Source organism: Halichoeres trimaculatus, unplaced genomic scaffold (assembly GCF_033239565.1).
Source record: "Halichoeres trimaculatus isolate MK-OKI-2021-1 unplaced genomic scaffold, fHalTri1.1 fHalTri1_scaffold_1, whole genome shotgun sequence".
Classification (NCBI taxonomy): Eukaryota; Metazoa; Chordata; class Actinopteri; order Labriformes; family Labridae; genus Halichoeres; species Halichoeres trimaculatus.
This window is the reverse complement of record NW_027437179.1, coordinates 19,396,671-19,414,755: the sequence shown is the minus strand read 5'-3', so window position 1 is coordinate 19,414,755 and position 18,085 is coordinate 19,396,671. Positions and strand designations below refer to the sequence as shown.

The 18,085-nt window shown below is 39.8% G+C and overlaps 1 long non-coding RNA gene across 1 annotated transcript in view; it reads right to left on the bottom strand.

Moving 5' to 3' along the window:
• LOC141796948 (uncharacterized) overlaps positions 1–18,085 on the bottom strand; it is a 187,776-nt gene that overhangs the window by 95,862 nt on the left and 73,829 nt on the right. Inside the window, exon 3 of the long non-coding RNA XR_012598911.1 lies at positions 5,800–5,873. This is a non-coding gene — a long non-coding RNA (uncharacterized LOC141796948). The remainder of the gene's footprint in view (positions 1–5,799; positions 5,874–18,085) is intronic.

Genomic DNA, 18,085 nt, shown 5'->3' with positions numbered 1-18,085 from the left:
ACATTTCCTGAAAATTTCATTAAGATCCATTTGTTACTTTTTGAGTTATGTTGTTCACAGACAAAGAGACAAACTCTCCCAAAAACATAACCTCCTTGGTGGAGGTAAAAGTAACATGAAAAAGGTTATGACATAACCAAGAAAGCGGTACCATGAGTAACATATTGAAGGGTAATGCTTTTATTTTGAAAGTTTAAGTTAAAGCCTGTAGGAGAGAAGTGATAACGCCACAGTCAGGCTTCACACTATTTCTGTTCTTACAATGGTCACTGTGTCAGCTTAGGTGGTGTCAGAGCCAGAAATTTGCAAATGGGCTTTCTGACAACAAAGTAAAGCACTGAGAAAATCCCAGTCAGCAAAAAATGTACACTGAGATTTTTATTTGAGTTTCTTGGCTTTCTAAAACGAGCAAACTCAGTGATAGAGTTCACCCTGTCTGCTTCTAGTGGCCTGCCTTCCACCTTGGTTCCTCGCCCAGTTCCGTATTAAAGGTGCATATGAGCTATCCCTTTTAGATGCTTGAAGGCGTAAGGATTATAAACAGGTAAAGAATCACTCAGACAACACACAAATAGTTGTTATTGCTAGAAGAAAGACAGCTCCTTCTTTTATCCAGTCCATTGTGCTGTGCAGTGTTTCATACACTGTTTTTTTCTAAATGCTCCTCCAACTACACAAAATATTCCTCAGTGATCAAGTTTCTGGATGTTTTCTGTATGTGCAGGAGTTACTGATCTCAAGCTATTAACATAATCTTGTCAATAATTTGTAAGTCAATCAAAAAGGTATTTTTGCTTTTGTGATGCCTGCTGCTAACACATAGCAGATAAGACCATGGTGCCTTTAAAACAAGCTGGGGATTCTGCAGCAGACGACTTGACAGAGTACACATGTATGCAGACGACTCCGTCTTTTATCTACAGCTGGTTGATGTGTATATGAGGCAGGCTGCAGTATGTAAAATACCTGTGAACAGAGTCTATCTTTCACAGTAATTTAAATGTGCGAACATCTCGCTTCATATATTCCCAGTTTGTATAAATGTGTGCTTTCAGCTTTTTTTGTCCCTCATCTCCCAAACATCTCACCTCATTCCACAACCTCTTTCCATTTCTCTCCCTCCCTCTCTGTGATAGCTGAGTGCGAGATGACTCGCGGGACAAGGCAAAGCGCCGGGCACACACAGCTCTCAGGTAATGAGAAATGATGTTGGTGTCAACGGTGGAATCGTCCAAATCATCCCTGAGCTGAGTTACATAATTCAAATATCATTCTTTTACTCCCCCTCCTCTTTTATCCGTTATCGCTGCCTTGTCCTCTGGCGCACACTCCCTCGCTCGCTCTCAGTTCAAACAGATTTGATTTCTATTCCTCTATGTTCCAGTGACATCGCCGCTCCTCAGAGAGGCATGTGCTGGGATTGGAACGAAGATCAAGTCACCCATCACAGCAAAGCATGCTGGGAAAGGCCAAGAGGTAGAGAGAGACAAAAGTATAAGGCTGTGAGGGGGCCTGCATGCTTTGGCGTAGCTTTTATTTTTTGCTTTCTTGTGTGTGTGTTACTGTTCTGTTTGTGTTTATTTTGTCTGTACAGGGCTTTCTATTTTCATGCTCTTATGTTTTTAGTGTGGTTAAGTCTGCACCTTTTGTTGCTTGAAAATAAAAGTTGTAGCAGTATGCTTATTCTCAACAGTTCTTACCAAACTAAAGTTCAAAAACTGAAACTAAACTTGTGTTTTTGCTATCAATAAAAGTTTCTGAAATACCTGTTAAGCTTAGCTTAGCAAAGCTAACATCTATCCTGGCATATTTTTCCCGTAACAGGTAAACCGATGACTTTTTCCAAATGCCAGTCAGTCCATACAATGACAGTAAAAGTAGGTCAAGATTTCTTTAAGAAAGAAAGAAAGTAATTTAAGCTTGCAGGCTCCCTCGTATTGTTTCTTGTTAGAAATCATTTCAGAAAAGAAAAGAAAAAGAATCAAAAGACACAGAACCTGTTTGAGAACCTTTCATGTATTTAACATAGACTTCTCTAAGGACTTGCCTCATAAACAAATTAATGAATCATGTTAAAAGCTGTTGGTGAACAGAGCTGGATTTACCCCTGTTAAAGATGAAGGACTGCTTTTGTTAACTTTGGATGGACCATTTCTTCCCATAATTTTCAGTTTAAAATGTACAGCAGCAATGATTATCTTTTCTCTCGAAGGATATGATTGAACAGCTGTGAATCACCAAAACAATGCAGATATTACCATATTTCCCTATTGAAAGCAGATGCTTCGAACAGGGAATAGGCTGCTTTGAAAGCCAGCCCCCGCTCGTCAAAAAGCCTTTCAGAGGGCTCCTTTAAACACTGTATTGATGTGACACACTGAACCCAACTGCCCGCAAGCGCTATTCGTGGTCAGCTGTGGGGAACGGAAATGAAGTTCACCAGATTGCTTTTTTGGAATCTCAATGGGAAAACTTTCCAGGCCAGCGCCGAGTCTGTATTGGCCAGATTGAGGTGAGATAGAGTGGAGAATATGAGCACAGAGATGAAGTTGACCTGTACCTTTTCATTCCTGCCCCCCGTCTCCCCCCTCACTCCCCCTCCAACCCTTTTAGCTCAGTGCTCAGCCTAGCACGCACTTCCTTGGCAAGCTAGATGAAAATATACCGTTAACTGTGGGCATAGAGTCACTCCAGCTTCTGTCTCTCTTTGTTTTCACCCACTTGTCTTCCCTGTGATTCATTGTTCCCTTGCACACACTGTCTAGAGTACAGTGTTTGTACTTCCTGTCTCTGCACACACACAGGCATGCTCACGCACCCACAGTCACGCATTTTTAGACATATTTCATCTACTTTGTCTCTTTTTCTACTTCTTCCCCATCACAACCTCGTCTTCTCTCCAGCCGTGGTTGGATTCTTGGATGTATTGGCATGTCTCCTTTCATCACCCCAGCATTTGTGAGGAGGATCGAGGAGAGTGTGCAGACCTGAGAGAGTGTGTGTTGAAGCGTAAAGGACCCTCTCAGCCCTAAGCCAAGCCCTGTCCATCCTACGGAGAGCCCAGACGGTGTGATTCAGCCCTCCTGAAGCCTGGCCAACTCTTACTCACACTTGCAGACAGATACACACTCTCAGAGAGGCACTCAAATAGAAAGTCGCACACATCTACTCCCCCTCTCTTAAGTCACCACAGTGAGACGAAGAAGAGGAGCGGAGGGGCATCTCTGTGGTTCTAAATCCTCAGGGCAAGGTCACCTTTACCTGGCTGGGAGCATACAGAAGAGATACAAGCACTCGAGAGGGTGCAGGTTAAACCTGGCTTCTAAAAGTTCCCTCAAAACATATTCAACTGCCTCCAGGGCAAACACATAAATTGTTGCATGTGAGCAGGGAAACTGGCATGTTTTTACACTTGCATGCATGATTTAGTGCACAGAGTGCTGAATGATGGAGAGGGTCATACACATGAATGTATTATCAGTAGAAAGTTTGACTTGGAAATTTGTGCATTTGGATAATTGCATGACCCATAAAGCTGATACTATTCCAAGGATGTTGTAAGAAATTCTCAGTGTGACTGGAAATCTCATTTAGAAATGATCCTTTATGGAGTGAGAAAGGATGTTGTTTTCTGTTCAGAGGTTATTTTCAGCTTCTGGAAGAACCTCTAGGCAGTAAAACCAATTTTGATAGCATTTTTCTAAAAAGGAAAATCCAAATTAGAATTGAGCACCTCACGCTTATCAATCACATTAGCTGGAATTGCTGTGAACAGTTTGATTGGCAGGAGACAGCAATTGACCGCCCCGTGTTACAACCGGTTCAAGAGGCAATCTTTTCATCTGGTGTCCCCATCACCCCACTGAATCAATTAAAGAATTTCATCTGGCAAGGTGGAGTATACAGACCTGTATTCAACAGAGTTGTCACGTGTGCTGTTATGTTCTGTACGCCACTAGGGTGTCCACATTAGCATCAGTGGCCTCATTGTGTCCAGGTAGGTTAGCGTTGCAGTAACATTAGAGGGGTAGGCTTTTGAGACTCACTAGCTGGCATCTAAGCCCACTTCCCCTCCCATGTTTGACTTCAAAACCCTGCCTGAAGGCAAACATCGGGAAAAAAAAACATAGAAAGGCTGACCAGCAGCAAGGTTTACTCTAGTTCAAATGTACTGAGGCCTTAAAGCCTTCAGAGTGGCACAATCCAGCTTAATTGGTAACTCTGGCTTGTAGCTGTGATATTGCATTATGACACTTTGGAACAGGACAAAAAAAGAGTTGGAGTGTGTGTGTGTGTGTGTGTGTGTGTGTGTGTGTGTGTGTGTGTGTGTGTGTGTGTGTGTGTGTGTGTGTGTGTGTGTGTGTGTGTGTGTGTGTGTGTGTGTGTGTGTGTGTCCGAAAGCAGAAGATCTAGAATGATTTTATCCAAAACAGCACAATAACTGTACCAACTACACTACATTTGAAGCCATGTATGGTCCAAGAGAGACTAGGAGGAGTGAGAGTAAAGAAGAGAGGAGAAGAAATGGAAAGAGAGTGAGAAGGAGGGGGAGTGTGACAAGCGCCATAACGTCCTCTGAGATGCATTTGGACAGAGTGAGCATCTGTCAAAACAAGGCAGCCTCAACGGCCGCCTCACTAATGGCTATGGACGTGAGCGACAGAGGGGGAGGAGGGACCGGGGGGTGGCACTCGCACATTCATAGAGACACACAAGATTGTTGCTGCACGCACGCGAATCACACGCACATCCACACAACAGCTGCAACTCCTTTTCTTGCTTGCAGCAAATCTCACCAATCATTTGATACCAAATTTCTGCAAAGCTACACTGTAATAGCTATTGAACTACTTTCATGTTAGGGTGTGTGCGTGAGAATGTGTATTTATGCACTCTAGCAATTCAGTGTCTGTGTGCAAAAGCTGTGTGCGTGTGTTTACCTTCCAACAGTGTTTTTCGGTTGTCAGATACCCTCCACCATCTCTCATTGTGATGAATTGGGCGCTGTGTCAATCACTCATCTGAATTGTTTTTTTTTTCCTACATCATTGTTTTTTCAAGGCAATTTGGGCCGAGTTGTCTTTTCTCTCCCTCTCTCCTTCTCTCTATCTCTCTGCTCTTTCTCTCTCTGTAAAAAACAACCATGAGCAATCATCTTTGGGCTTAAATCACGGTGTTGGCAGGAAATGTGACTCTTCCTGGCAGTTATAACAATCCCATTGCCCGCACAAACGGTATCCTAATTTTAACAACATCCCAAATTACCTTAAATCAAAGAGACTTGCTCTTGTACAATTGACATTGCCCTGTGAGATGAGCAATGTGTAAAATTAAATAAGGTAATACAAGACACTATTAAACTAGAACTTCCGAATTACCCCAAGGTTTGCAGAGAAAATCTGTACAAAAAAACCCTACAATGTTACCCAGATTGTAACCTCAGGCTACTACAACTGTGCACACAGCAGGGCCAACGCAAAAAGACAGAGTGCCATTAGAAATGCAAACTAAATCACCCCAACACTGAAAATATTAATTAAATCTTGTAACCTTACTGTTTATCTGCCAAAAACGGCTTCTGTTTCTGAGCACTTTTCCCGGCCAAATCGATAAAAAGTGCTTTTCTTTTCTCTTCTGAGTAAATATTTGATTCCTTAAGAAATTCAGAATCTATTCAAAAGGGGCCAAAACTACAAAGGAATCCTTGAAACAACCATGGAAATAAAAGCTTTTTGTATCACAAAATCGCTGTGAAGAAATCTATGTAATGCTCTTTGATATAAATGATGGGAATCTTACCTGCAAACAGCAATGCAGAGGAAGATGAAAAAGTGCTCCTTAAACTTCAACTGAGCAGAGGCACACACAGGTTTCTGCAAAAAGAAAGATATATTTTAGCTTTCATCACATCCAATGCAAAACAAAACTCAAACTATTTTTCTTTTGTCATTTAAAAATGTTTTTAATCAGATATGGAAGGTCTTTGGTCAGTGGTAGTACAGTTTTGGGTTTTGGGCTGCTTTTTGCAACCAAAATGCAATATTTTTCATTAAAAGGATATGGATTTATGTAACACGATGCAAATAATGGATGACTGGTCATCAATAATAACCTGCTTGTCATTACTAATGCCAAAAGGATTATGGTTTATCTTTTGACATTTTTTGCTGTAAAATGTTTTATTCAAACACACTCAAGGAAATGATGATCAAGGAGGTGGATGAGCAAACAGAGACATTTGATAGTCTAGAAAGTGTTGTGTACTTTGTAGACTTTCTTCTTGAATAGATGAAATTTAGGCTCTTTTGCCTTCTTTGGGATCATAACATAATGACGCACTCAAAAACTCTTCTTTCGAACTGTCACATGATTTACAGATTGAAATTGCTTTTAGGAATGGTGGTTGCTAAAGATCCTATTCATCTTACTTGCACTGGCTTAAAGACATGCTTTACGTTATTCAATCGGAATAATTGCGTCTGCACGAACATAACACAGAAATTAAATTTGAGAGAGTTTGGAGACCTTTCTTGGCAAATTGTGACACCAGCTTGCTTTCATGAGATATGGTTTTGGTTTAATCAAGGTTGTATCGCTTCTACCATATCCTCATGTCGCTTACTCCATTACTGAACTGTTGCTCTTGTGTTAACAACTCTGAAACTTTTTTGTACTACTGCTACTACGTACCATGAACTTGCAGCCACTTTATGTTTTTTTCTTTCTTTCTTTCCTTTATGTGTATGTGTCCCGTACCTTTGTACTTGTGTTTATTTGTGTATTTGAGCAAAATGTGTTCTTGTGTATTCCATTGCCAGCTGTTTATTTTGTAAATTAAAAAATCGGCAAATAACATATAAAGAAAAAAATCCCCAAAACCCGAAACTCTGACTAAAATCAAACTTACTCTCACTTTAAAATATGGATAATGAACAGTTATTTATTTATTTTTATTCCAAAATGGGACAAATTCATTACATTATAAATTGGGTTGTTCTCAATATTAAATATGAGGGGCTAAATTTGCATTTACCAGATTTTAAAAAATCAACTTAATATAGGGCAGATTTTGATTTTTTTTAATAATGTATGAGTGTTCACTTTTTATACAAAGCATAGTGATAAGGATGTACCCTTAGCTGAGAAATGCTAGTCAGGAAGCATTTAGCCTAGCTTTGTATGAAGAATAAGTCCAGTGAGGAAATAAATAGCCCAGATATCTCTTTGGGGCAAAACAACTTGCTGCCAACATGATCGTTGTGCTTTCAGTCTGTGCTGCACTTTTTAAACTTGGATGTCTCTAGATTCATTGTCTTCCCCCAAGCTGCAGTGACTTAGCCGATGAGGCTGATGCTTTGGATTACACATAATCAAGAGCACATCAAAACTGGTGTTTCTCCAACCTGACGATGCTGTATAAGATGTGTGTCAGATTCTATTTTAGTATTTAACTGACTTTTAGCACAATATCTGATGACAAACCCTCATTACACACATGCACTGTCTGATTAACTCTGAGAGAGATAGATTTAATTAGAGTGGCAGTTCTTGTTCAAAGATCTCATAAGTCAAACACATAGACTTTACCCCTTTTTAGAAGTGTGTGTGTGAGAGAGGTGTGCATGTGCGTGTCTTTCTCACACACTTACACACACGCATACGCACAAAGAGCATCGCATGGTGTGTTTTTGTTGGGATTTTGACAAACAACAACGGTGACCTTTAAGGGAGGCGAGGCAGCATGGCTGTGATCACAGGGAATGGAACCAGAGCCAGAGTGAAATGTCAACCGTCCCTGTGGTCTTAGCACTGACGCAAAACTGCCAGAAAGGGAGAAAGAGAATGTGTGTGAGTGCGTGCATGTCTGTGTGTGTGAGAAAGGGAGTGTGAGAAAAAGAGAGGAAGAGGGGAGGGAAAGACATAGATGTGTGTGGTAATTTTTCAGGGCATTGTTTTGTGTATGTGTGGATATTGGTGTCTATCAATGTGTGAAAATGCATTATTGTGAGTCTCTGTGTGTGTGGCAGCTGAGTGATTATCCGCATTGTTTTGTAAAGTTTAGTGTGGCTGATGTTCCTCACAGGACGCCATGTTTTTTCATAAAGGCACCAAACATTTGGCAAACCCAGCCAGTGCCTGCTGAGGATCAAATCAGTTTACTTGTTGGAAAGACCTGAGAAAAAAATCCCTTTCCTTACTGTTGAGTCTTCATCACTTGCTCAAAGCATTATGGAGTTTCCTGGCAGTTCAACTACATACATGATTCACAGCACTGTTTTCATGTGAGAGTTATGGAAGTGGCAAACTATAGCCATTACAGTCAAGCACAGCTGATGTGAATAATGATACATATGTTAGAGGTAACATGGTCCCGTGATGACACCTATCATTCAGGCTGGGAACTATGGAAGATGCTGACAGTATGGTTACATGAAAAGGGAACACTTCCAACTTGATTGTTTCTTTCTTCTTTTTACCTTTTTCCTGTTAAAGCATTAATGCAGACTTTAAATGTATCTTCAGTGTACAGTCTTTGACATAAACCAATACTATTTGGCATTACAGCAGTCAAAGAGCCAAAGTCTACATAATGTGCAACTCTTATAATAGTGGGTATAATAACATATAAATATATATAAATATATAAATATATATATATATATATATATATATATATATATATATATATATATTTACTCTCATTTCAACTTGTTATTGGCTGTGGCTGCTTTTTTTGGCCATGGCTCCCTTTTGCAACAGCTCTATCTTCTTTGTCCGTTTCTTGTAATTTTTTTGTCTCTTTTTTGTAATCTTTGTATTTGGAGTGGCTCATTACTTTGTATGGCTCATTTGTTGGTCATGGACACCAAACTTTTTGCGGCTTCAGTGATATTTTTACTACTTTTTCTCCTGTGTTTGTCTGGATCTCCTACATGTAACAACATTGTTTACATGTGAACTCAGCTGTTAGCAACCTGTAGCATGTCAATACTAACTGGTGTCTTGGAGAGAGAAGGAGGTAAGGATGATGTGCTGGTTCTCAGGTGTGAGCTAAGAAGTGACGACATCGACCTGTCCTTTCATCCGTCGTTATTAGGAATGTAACATCTATCTCCAGTAAGATGGACAAGCTAGCTGTGCTAACCCAGCAACAGAAGGAATACCAGAGGGCAGAGAAGCATCATACTATTCACAGACATGGCTAACGGAGCTAACATCAGACACGTACGCTACATTGGAAGAGCTTCACCTGCTGTGAGCAGACAGGATCTAGGAGACAGAGATGGAGCATGACTGAAGAAGCTCAGTCCTGGACCATGTGGAGGTGGAGGCTGGCTGAACTGGAGAATGATGGACAAGCTGTCATCATCTATTTTCTTATGGACTTTTTTGCACTTTCTCTACAATTTCTTACTTTTGTTTTCTTGATTGCTGCTGTGACTTCATTTGTTGTACTTGTTACAATTACAATAAAGTTTTATTCTATTCTATTCTATTCTATTCTATTCTATTCTATTCTATTTTTTTCTATAACGCAGGAATATACATACGTTTTGAAACTCCAAGGGCAGCAATTGTATATCAGATCAATACACAATGTAAAATACTACAAAATCTTAAGTTTTCAAGCAGAAGTTACAGAAATTAAGAGCTTTCCTTCCTACATTGTTAAAATTGGAGATGTGATTTCATTACATATGAGACAACTTTGATATTTAATTTTCTTTAAAGAGGGGTTATCAGCATAGGCGCAAATCCCGGGGGGGACGCAGGGGTCATGTCCGCCCCTTCCATAAAGTTGTCCCCCCTAAAAAATCCAGTTGTAATTAATTTTCTAATAGTAACGTTTTCTTTTTCAATGGTGTTATACAAGTCATGCTGGTAAAACACAAAGATTGACGAGTTTAACTATTGAAAGATCACACACACCCCTCCCCGCGCAATCCTCGCAGTGGTTTGATCCAATCTATTTCTCCCGGCACGGATGCTGCAGCCGCGCACACACACGCACACAAATAAACGCATACAGACAGAGTGGAGGGTCGCGGTCAAGTAAGTAGCTTTCACTGAAAGACTTATCAATCATAACTTCACTTGTTAAACAGACACACAGAGAAAATGAAAAGCAAATGTCAACTCCTTTGTCTGAAGTCTGACAGTATGCTTTAAAAAAAAAAAAAAAAAAAAAGACGCTGATTAAGCTTTCTGCGCACACACAGACACAGACTACAGAGCGCCAAGGATCGTGATTAAGTGCATTAAAACACTGAACAATTTATAAGTTAATTATCACACCGTTTGGCAAACAGCCTCTCCTTTATGATGCAAAGAAGGCTGTGACAGATAAGACAGACAGGTGACATGCTGACATCCTCGTCCTCTCATTTATGACACAAATATTAAAACTATTTAAGATGCCTCTAGTGAGATGGAGGCATCTCTAGTGAGATTTATGAATTCATAGATGAAGCCATTATTTATTAAAGTCTTATTATGTTCTATCCTAGATGTATTGATTTAAAAATAAAGTAGTTATGACTTTGACTTAGATCTTGAATGGATCCAGTTTCTAATTCCATTCTGACTGTTAATTTACACCCCTTATTGTCCTCCAATCAAAATCAACACTTTTTTCATTAATTTGGATATAAAATAATAATTATTGAGTTCATAGTGTTGTGGACGTGTCGCTTCCACATTCATGCCAAAACATTTTTTCATGAACTAAAGGAAAATTAAATCTAGGCTGATTATCCATAGTTGGGACTAGTCACTGTTTAATATCACAATATAAAACAACACAGCAAAAATTATAGCATTTATTTTCATGTCCCCCCCTAGGAATCAGTCTCTGAAATTTTACTGTTTATTGTCCCCCCCCAACAATGAAACAGGATTTTCGCCCCTGGTTATCAGACTTTCCCATATTACATGGATATGAGGTAACATTGCTTGATGTGCATTCCAAACAGGTGCAGATTATCGACTGCTACATTGTCATACGTTGTAGAAATCCTTGACTCCATCTGTAAAATGCTTAAAATGGTCCATTAGATCTGCTGAAATGATTGGATCATCACATCAGGATCTCTTAACTGGTTTAACACATCAGATGGGTAAGTCTCAAACAAAAAAAGCTCTTCCCCCAGCAGGTTTTAGGGGACCAGTCAATCATAGGGATGGTGGTTTGTGCAGTGGGGAGCTTCACGCCTCAAATCTACCAGATACGTCTATAATCCAGCTCTGCTGCGTTGATGTTTGTCAACTCGCATTGGCTGCGTGTTCAGTCCAGAAAACTGCATGACTGACAGACAGCTGGAGTCCAAAACCAAGGAGTTCCTGAGCTTCACACTCCATTAAAAAGCCTCTCCCTAATCATGTTGAACCGTAAAACCCCAAACATATTGACTCCTGCTCTGGCTCCTTGTTGTGCTTGTTGTTGTAGTCAAGCTAAATACAATCTGGTTCTGACAAAGCTTGTTTTATTTTGAAAGACACTGGATGATTTATGGTTTCTGGTCACAACTTCCTGTCCTGCTCAATCTTCCCTACATCGAATTTATGAGTTACAGCTTTGACATCCAGCAAAAATAGAATGGCTGCACATTACCTGCAACCTGCCGGACCAGTCAGTAGCAGATCTGGTGTAAGTTGACAGGTTGATTTGAATGGAATCCTATCTGATGCCACAACAGAGCAGAGATGGACTGAAGACTCATCTGGTGTATTTCAGCTGTAAAAGTGACAGCTGCTAAAACAAAGGATTTCCAGACAGAGACTGAAATAAGAGTTTTCTTTAACACCAGTGTGAGGAAAATATAGAAAGGATTCCTTCAAGCTGTAAATCATATAAAGCTACTACAGTTGTACCAGAGGAACAGTGTGAACATTGAAAAAGCAAAATACCTCCTCTTACAATTTTATTCATCTTTGAGAAAAAAAAATTATCTTGCCTTTACTAATTAAGGGCGTTAAACAAGACAATGTTGAAAAGGCTTATCAATTTGCTAGACCAGCACCCTTGTTTTGACTTCCACAAAACTTGTTAAGCCCCTGAGTTTATAAATATCTAGAGAATTATTTGGCTACAAAATTTTCCAAACAGAAGTTTTTTCTTTGATTGTGACAACCATTTCTGTTCCAGCCAGAAAGGAAGGGGCGCCTTCTGCATTTATTTAACTTTAGTGTAAACTAATTAACAGGCTAATAGTTATTTAAGTTGAAAGGACACCAGAGTTAGAATTTAACATTTTTACAGAAAATAAGCATTTCTTTTGTGTTAAGCTGTGGGTACATAAAGTGTGCCCAAGTCTGATGTTTAAACGTAAGTTTGAACCACTAAAAATGGGTCTCATGGGGCCTCACAAGAAAGCATAATGATTATTTGGGGTCTGTTGCCTACAGCTTTAGTTTTATAGTTCTAATCTGGTTTATTCTGAGGTATTAATTTGAATAGATACAGGTCTTTTGAAATTAATTACATGTTGGCAGATTCAAGCGCTTACTCTTTTTGATCTTTTGATATGTTTCATTCTGAGGTTGGGTAATGATTAAGGTCTGTTTTAGTGTCTGCCTCTGTTGCAGTCAGGTTGTGTGCTTATCATCTAAGCATCAGTTTACAGGCTGTCTCAACGACAGTAACAGAGTTTTTTTTAATTCGTTTTTTGTCAAACACAGTGAAGACAGCACTTTGCAGGATTTGTTTGCGCTTGAATGATCTTGTCAAATGATCCCGTGTTCATGGCCGTGGTTTATTCAGCATAGTTTCTTATTCTGTCTCACAAAATGCCTGACCTTGTTGCTGTATACAGGAAAACAGGTTTTGTTTTAAGTTATCAAAGCGAGGTAGAGTTTTCCCACAAGAATGCTTTCAAAAGCCAAAAGATACATTTTTAAATCCTTCCATTCAAGCTTCAGTGAGTACTAAAAAACAGCTCCACAATCAATAGGACGGCCTCCTGTGTTTTGCAAGCAGTGAGGGAGGGAGGGAGGCCAATTTTGGTGTTTTTCATGCAATGTTCATGGAACAGAGACACGCAATTTTAACAAGCAATATTCCACTGGTGAGTGCTTGTTTCATGTTTTTAAAAGCTCTGGGCAGACATGAAATTCTGCAGTTCCTTTAGTCCCTCACAGTTCTTTCTGACATAGTGCCACAGCAGTGTTGACATTTAAGTCCTATTTCCACCAAGCAGTCCGATTTAGATCAGTAAGATTTGGTACAGAGTGGCTCAGTTAAGACTGATCAAAATTGCGTTTCCACAACCAACCGTGCCTCCTCTTGGTAGAACGTGTGTAAGCCAGGTGCTGATAGCTGCGTCACTTCTAAAGTAGAGTTGATGCCATAGCAGCGCAACAATGTACCCCGCTAATAAATCCAACAAAGAAGAAAAACACGTCACAACAAACAAAGAGTAACAATGGAAGACATCCAGCAGTTCTCCTTCTTTTTGATTGGCATGTAGCTCTTTGTTATAAAGCGCAATCAAGCTTGTTTCAGGAAAGACTGTGAGGCACGAGGAGAAATACAGCCGCTGTTGCATGGTAAGTGCTGATTCTTTCGACCAATCTATGGACTGCAGTGTTGTAGCTCCAACCTCTGGGATTGGAATGGTTTAGTTAGGCACTCAAATGGTTGGGTCCCAAAAAGTGGAACAGCTTGTTTCGGTTATTTGAGGATCTGTCCCGGGATTCGTCTGTGGAGATGCCACAAAATGCGTGCTGAACTGAACCGCTTGGTGGAAACGGGGCTTTAGGCTCAGGCTTTTTAAAAGCCACTGTGCCCTGTTACCCACCACGCAGGAGGACTATAGCTTGGGGTAACCACTATCATTATGCAAATATAGTGCAAAAATTGCGTCATAAGGGGGCAACTGAGGTGTCCCCAAAGGTGCCCCTAATCCAGGTTCTACTCAGAGCACCCCTGGGAGGCTGAAGTCTCCGCAGTTAGTCAGGGCAGAGGGAGGCTCAGCATGTGTGGATCTGACACAGTTTGAGGTAAGCAGCCCGTCTGTCGTCGCAGTATGGATTCTGTAGAAATGTGCCAGCTGATAGAGAGGAGAGTGGGAGGGTGTCACCGTGGGGGCTATACACCCTTTGAAACCCTAAGAGCTGTAACTAACACACACACACACACACACGCACACACACTGACACACAGAAACAATCACATGCTCTGCTTTCCACTGTGGGAGGCATACATTTAATCAAAGGAAATTAGATTGCAGACGTTGCTTGTGTAAGCGGGTCCTATGGACCAGTAATCACATTGAATCACTCTGAATCACGTCGCACCATATCATACTGCATTCTGTTGGATCACATTGTATCAGATCATGTTTTATCATGTTACTTAGTAGAATTTTAGTAAAAAAAACGTCATCTTATGTTTGTTTTCTTTTTCATTTTTTGTTTTGTAAACTATGACTTCATCTCTACAGTACTCCCAATGCTGTGAAGGATCAGAACATATTGTGACATTACTATACTCACTACGAACAAAAACTAAACCTCCAAAAAGTAGAAATACAGAAATTCTTAGAATATACACATGCCCATCAAAGCAATCTCATCCATTTGTGTCTTTCAGTGTAAGAAGTGTGGGCCTGTAAATACTGTAAGGTTAACATTATATTTTACAAAGAAGCATTTCACTTCTTTTATTGCTGATAACACCAGTTACATATGACAATATTTGTTTGCACTCGCATTTGGTATTGTGTCTGGGCCTTTTCAGACAAAACATTTATGGAAATCAGCAGGAATCAAAAACACATCCAGTATGTTTACATGCACCCCTGAGTTGATCTAAGGTTTAAGCTTGTTAAAGCGATTTCATTGCGCCACTATCCTAGCATACAAGCACTGAACCAGAATTAATTATGAACATAAATATCTCCATCTCAGCAACTAGCTTCTAAAGTTTTATATATTTACACAAATAAAACTGTGTGTTGTTGGAAGAGTAATTAACAGAGCGTTTGATACACAAGAAATCAAATCCTCACTTACAGCATGTTGACATTTGACCATCTTCCAATTAACCATGTCCAAAACAACCAATGCGCAAGTTAGCAAGTGGCTACCCAATAAGATGCAGAATGGTGAAAATGCAGATATCTTTACAGGTCTTTTCCTTTAGCACTGTGGCCTTGATTTATTAACTTGTTTTTTTTTCTCCTTCTTTTTGTTTATGCTAGTCGAACAAATAGTGCATTGAATACAAACTGTGGAGCATGTGCAGAATGCCTGGATCAGTCTGAGTCTGATCAATCTACGTGGTTGGCTTGGAACCCCTTTAACATCTGATTTTTCCACCCAAGGTCCCACTCCACAATCCTAAAATGAATAACGCCTGCAAGCTAATTAAGTCAGGCAACCCAAGCTTCACATTCCACATGCTTCATTTTTTACGAGCAATCTTCCAAATTTGGCAGTCCATTAGAGCTGCAAGATTTCTGGCCATTCCCTCTGCCACCGTCACCATCACTGTGAATTAGTTATGTGCTTAAACTTTCAGCCAGACCACCTTCCCAGGCTTCACTTGCAGGTTTAAGATATCATCTTGTCACTGCTTATGTTGGTGCATGTAAATAAACCTGAATGGAGTGATGAAGGCAGGGCCTCGGTGGCAAACAATGCCCTGCTGCGCTTGACCAAGCAATAACCTCTGATCTTGAGAACTGAAGCCAAGTACTAAAAGCTGCACTTAGTTGAGTGTCCGCTTGAGGCTGGCTCTGAAAGTACCAGAAACCATGTACACACCAATTCAAGGACAACGATCTTTACAGCAAGAAAAAACACATTTACAGCCTGGTTCAAAAAATTACTTCAGGCTGATTAGCTTATTTCTAAGTGGCATACACTGTAAGACAAGTGAATTTTTATATTAAAGTTTAGAAGATAAGATTCTTGAATTTAGCATTTCTAATAGGCTGAAAAACTCGAGACAGACTTAGAGACAGATGATATATATAGGCTATGTTTTTGAGTTCCACGGTTTGGGATGTTTCAGTGAACTACAGCATGTAGGGCTCTTTGCCTTGACAGAGGCAGGACTCAGACAAAAAAGAAAATTCCTCTGTCCTTGAGTGAATCACATTCTCTATTGTGGATACTTTTGTTAGTAAAAATAATACTTCACATAAATAAGCTAAATGAACGCAAACAACCGGTACGGTATTTTTTACAGTTCAAGAAGATGCAACCGAGGGAGATTAAAGGGGTTAATAAATTATTATAATCTCTGTATGTGTGTGTGTGTGTGTGTGTGTGTGTGTGTGTGTGTGTGTGTGTGTAGTACATATTTAAATTTTAATTTATGCTACCCCTGCACAAGTTGGTGCTCCAGGTGGTCCAGCTCTTTCAAAAAAGTCCGGACATGCCCCTACCTATTTAGACCTAATTAAGACAAGCAAGCCCTTTATTCAAAGATGAGCTACAGTAAGTATATACAATGTAATACTAATGATACTTATTTTGGTCAGACGAGAACAGAAGAGACATTGTGTGGGATTGTAATACCTCATTAACAACTTTTCACCAAAAATAATGAAAAAAAAAATACAAAAATACAAAAAGATAACTTACAAGTTTACACAACAACCACAGATCATTTACAAAAATAAGTTTCACTCTATAATGTGATAAGTTCTGGACACCTCGTGATACTGCTCCATGCTTAAAAATCCTTCTCCTGGTCTCAACAACATGTGAGTGTTGGATGTCGTGTTCCCTGCTTTCCATACTGCATGACGTAAAAAACCAATTGCCATTATCTTTCATATATTTTTTTTTTTTGAAAGGGCTAGTGTACACCCTTTTAGCTAACCTAAGTTAGCATTTAATTAATTAACAAATCTAGTCAGTGTACAGGAGACAGATAATATAACTTCATTAAATAACCTCATGTATACAAACCACAATGCTTTACAGTTTTGTATATTTACAACTGTTGTCATTGGAAGAGTAATTAACAGTGTTTGATACACAAGTGCAAGAATACATTAGTGTGATTTTTTTTTCAGCTCTGCGATTGTGTTCAAGGTGCAAAGAAAGTACCAAAATTCATGTTCCAAAAGTTTCTTAAAAGGACTCCATGTGGAGTGTGCTTGAAAGACAACTGACCCAAAAATAAAAGCAGAAGAACATGGTGAAAGTGTGAAACAAATGTGTGATAGTGCATATGCACGTTTGCTCGGTGTATGTGTGAGTATTTGTGCCTGTGTGCCTGTGTGAGTGAATGGGTGAGTGAGCTCCTGGGCTGTATTGGTATTTTGAGATGTGATTGACAGGGGAGAAGTCTATTAGGTGAGATTGTTAACAGACTTGAGCCTGTTATCTGCTCCAGGCAGCCGTGAAAGGGGACGGCTGATTCACAAGGAAGCTATTGAGAATTTCAAAGGTGTTGTCTGACTGATTTGGGCCCGGGCCCTGCGTCACACAGAGCCAGCCAGCCGGGCTTGTTCTCGAAGCCACGCTGATCAATGCGCTTTCACATTCTCCCCTCCTTTCTCAGCCTCTTTCTCTGCAGCTCTTCTTACAAATAAGTTTCTCTGCTCTCGCATTCCTTCAAGCTTTTTAAGCCTCTTTTTGTTTCTACTTTGCCAACTTTGCATTTTCCTGCGCTTGTGTTACAAATTGTGTCTTTTCCTCTGTACTGCATTTTTCAATACGCCAGAAAAACTTTGCTTAAACTGAGCACAACTTAATCCGCACAATTAAGCATATAGAGACAACTAATCAGGCTGTACTCGTGCACAGGCAAGCCCGAGAGCAAATAAAGTTAGCTGATTTGCTTACACTGTACTTCCCATCCTTGTTTCAGCCGCATGAATATTTTATATCCTTTTTGTTTATGTTGCTTGTGAGCATTAGTTGAACAGCCATCTCTACCCCATGAATTACTTTGAATACCAAATACAGTTAGCAGTGAAATCTCTATCTCAGCGGCTGAATGGGATCTAAGAATTTTGACTGCAGGGGCAGCAAATTTTTAAACCAAATAAAATTAAATTAAAAAAGAAATGAAATTAAAGTCAAGAAATGTGTGTGTGTGTGTGTGTGTGTGTGTGTGTGTGTGTGT